We start from the raw sequence: 4,225 nt of genomic DNA, 5'->3' as shown, positions 1-4,225 counted from the left end.
TTGAAAACTTTCTGGTCAGCTTCCTAGCCCAGTTTTTGATTGAGTTGTTTATTTTTCTGGTGTTTGTCTTTTAAGTTCTCTCTACATTCTAGATAGCAATTTTCTTTCAGCTAAATAGTTAGCAGTTAGCAAAGATTTTTTCTCATTCTCCTGACTTGATTAACTGTTTCCTTCACTATACAGAATACTTTTCAATGTCATGATATTAGTTTATATCCTATTGGTTGATAATTGGCCTAATTCATGAATCAATTGGAGTCCTAATCAGAAAGACTTACCTATCTTGAAGTATGTCCCCTACATTTCTCTTCTAGTAATTTCATATTTTAGGTCTTATGGTAATTAATGTCTTAGATTCACTTGGAATTTTTTTGTGCAACATGTGAGATAAGGATTTCATTCTTCATACATAGATATTTAGTTTTTCCTGCATTTCCCTGTATCATAAAGTTGAAATGTTGCCTTTCCTCCACTGAGTATTCTTGGCATCTGTCAAAAATATCTGAGTCTTCCATTCCATTGATCTATATGACTTTTTTTCTGCCAATATCATGCTGTTTTTTTTATTTTCCTGTTGAATATAAATACAAAATTCTCAACAAAGCACTTGTCAGTTAAAATTAACAACACACCAAAAGGATCACTCATCACTGCCAGGTAGTTCTTTATTCAAGGGATGCAGAGTTGGTTCAACACACACAGACCTATATATCACATAAATGATCTTGGACAAAAATTACATCATCATTTTGATGACAAAACTCAATATCCCTTATGATAAAATTTTTGAAGTCACCCAGAGAAGAAGGAACATTCTTGGAGGCTATAGTGAGACTCAGTGGTCAAGATGTCATACTACTCTTCCAGAGATCTAATTTTAGACCCAAATGCCCTTAATAGGTGGCTCAGAACTGTCTATATCTCCATCTCTAAGAAATCCAACATCATTTTCTTGCTTCCACAGGCATCTGTGTACACACACACACACACACACACACACACACACACACACACACTTTTTGTCTTAGTTATAATTTTCTGTTGCTGTGATAAAACATATCAGCCTGAAAAGAAAGGATTTATTTCATATCATAGCTTATAGCCCATCATTCATGGAATTCAGGACAAAACCTCAAGGCAAGGACCTGAAGACAGGATCAGACACAGATTCCATGGAAGAGTATTCCTTACTGGCTTTCTACCTATGGTTTGCTCAGCCTATTCTATTATATACCCCAGATCACCAGCTTAGAGGTGGCACCACTCACAGTGAACTGGGCCTGCTTAACCAATCATCAACAAAGAAAAATGTACCACAGGTTTGCCCATAGGCCAATCTGGTGAGGGCATTTTCACAACTGAGGTTCTCAAAGCTTCAGCTATTCTTCCTGACCCCTTTCTGCTATCAGAACTAGTACCACCAGGGTGATTTTCCCACTACCAAGTTTGGCTGCCAGCATGATATGAAGCCTCAACCTGCTCTGAACCAGAGCTTCTGACTCTGAAGTAAAACTTCCTAAAAGACTTCTCAGTCTCTTCTTAATCACCACTAAATTCTCAGCTACAGCTAACCAGCATCAATTGTCCCAGCAGAGCAAGGTTTCATGTTAGTTGTTCTTAATTCAAAATATTAAATGGCCCTCATAGAGTGTTTAAGGAACTCTCAAACTTTACTCTGAAACTCCATAAGCCAGGCCTCCATTGTTTGCACTCCACTTTGGTTTATCATCTTAGTTCCCACAGAATAATCCACTGAGCTCTGAGCACTCAATGGCTTTTCCAGCACAAAATTCCAAAGTCCTTCTGCAATCCTTGCAAAATCATGATCCAGTCTGTTGCAAAAATACCCCACGACTATTAGCAATTTCTCTCTTATTTCTATTGCTGTAATAAAACACAATGACCACAGTCATCTTCATGAGGAAAGGGTTAATTTTACCTTTTTTATTTAAGATTTTTTTCATTTTATATACCAACCACTGTTCCTCTTCCCTCCCCTTTTTCCGCTCCACCGTACCTCCTCCCATCCACCCCTTCATCCACTCTATATAGGGAGTAGGGACTCTCTTATGTAGTCAACATAGGCAGTCATACCAAGTTGTGTCAGGACCAAGCCCCTCCCTTCTGCATCAAGGCTAAATAAGGAATCCCATCCTAGGGAATGGGCTCTAAAAAGCCAGTTCATGTACCTGGGATAAGTCCTGGTCCCATTCCCAGAGGACCCACAAATAGATCAAGCCACACAACTGTCACCCTCATTCAGAGGGTCCCATGCCAGCTCCCCAGCTGCCAGTCCAGAATCCATGAGCTCCTGCAAGCTCAGGTCAGCTATCTCAGTGGTTTTCCCCCCATCATAATCTTGTCCCCACTTGCTCCTCTAATTCCCACTCTTTCTTCAATTGAACTCTAGGATCTTGGCCAAGTGCTTCACTGTGGGTCTCTGCATCTGCTTCCATCAGTCACTGGATGTAGGTTCTATGAAGACAATTAGGGTAGTTGCCAGTCTGAGTACAGGGGAAGGCTAGTTTAGGCACATTCTCCACCATTGCTACAGGTCTTAGTGGGGCACATCCTAGAGATTTCCCTAGCACCAGGTTTTTCCTCAACCCCATAATGGCTCACTTTATCAAAATATCTCTTTCAGTATTCTCCTTCTCTATCCCTCCCCCACTTGGCCACCTCAAACCCCCATGTTCCCATTCCCCACCCCCTGTCCTCTACTGCCCGCTCCCAGTGTACCCAACAGATCTTAATCATTTCCCTTTCCTGGGGCGATCCTCATTTAGTGTCCTCCTTTGTACCTGGCTTCTCTGGGGTTGTAGATTATATCCTGGTTATACTTTGCTTTGTATTTAATAATCAACTTATGAGTGAGTACATACCCTATTTGCCTTTATAAGTCTGGGTTACTTCACTCAGGATAATTTTTCTCTAGTTCCATCTATTTGCCTTCAAATTTCATGAGTAATACTCCATTGTGTATATGTGCCACATTTTCCTCACCCACTCTTCAGTTGAGGGGGCAACTAGGTTGTTTCCAGGTTTTGATTACTGCAAATAATGCTGCTATGAACATAGTTAAGCAAATGTTCTTGTGGTGTGGCTGAGCAACTTTTGGGTACTGCTGGGTCTTGAGGTAGGTTGATTCCCAATTTTCTGAGAAACTGCCATACTGATTTCCAGAGTGGCTGTACAAGATTGCACTCACACCAGCAGAGTAGGAGTTTTCCCCTTGCTCCACATCCTCTCCAACATAAGCTGTCATCAGTGTTTTTTTATCTCAGCCATTCTGACAGGTGTAAGGTGGTATCTTGGTTTCATTTTGATTTGCATTTCCCTGATGACTAAGGATGTTGAGCAATTCCTTAAATTTCTTTTGGCCATTTGAGATTTTTCTGTTGAGAATTCTCTGTTTAGATCTGCACCCCATTTTTAATTGGAATATTTAGTGTTTTGATGTCTAGTTTCTTGAGTTCTTTATATATTTTGGAGATCAGCCCTCTGTCAGATGTGGGTTTGGAAAATATCTTTTCTCATTATGTAGGCTGCTGTTTTGTCTTATTGACTATGTCCTTTGCCTTACAGCAGCTTCTCAGTTTCAGGAGGTCCCATTTATTAATTGTTGCTCTCAGTGTCTGTGCTACTAGTATTATATTAAGGAAGTGGTCTCCTGTGCCAATGTGTTCAAGGCTACTTCCCACTTTCTCTTCTATTAGGTTCAGTGTAACTGGTCTTATACTGAGGTCATTGATCTACTTGGACTTGAGTTTTGTGCTTGGTGATAGATATGGGTCTATTTGCAATCTTCTGGATGTTGACATCCAGTTGTTCCAGCATCATTTGTTGAAGATGCTTTCTTTTTTTCACTGTACAATTTTGTCTTCTTTTTAAAAAATCAGGTGTTTATAGGTGTGTGGATTAATGTCAGGGTCTTCAGTTCAATTCCCTTAGTCCACATGTCTGTTTTTATGCTGATACCATACTGTTTTTATTATTATAGCTTAATAGTAGAGCTTGAAGTCAGGGCTGGTGATGCCTCCAGAAGTTCCTCTATTGAATAGGATTATTATGGCTATCCTGGGTTTGTTGTTTTTCCATACAAAGTTGAGTATTGTTCTTTCAAGGTCTGTGAAGAATTGTGTTGCAATTTTGATGGAGATTACATTGAATCTGTAGATTGCTTTTGGTAAGATTGCCATTTTCCTATGTTAATCCTACCTATCTA

This window comes from Onychomys torridus, chromosome 6 (assembly GCF_903995425.1).
Source record: "Onychomys torridus chromosome 6, mOncTor1.1, whole genome shotgun sequence".
Lineage (NCBI taxonomy): Eukaryota > Metazoa > Chordata > Mammalia > Rodentia > Cricetidae > Onychomys > Onychomys torridus.
This window is presented reverse-complemented; position numbering follows the sequence as displayed.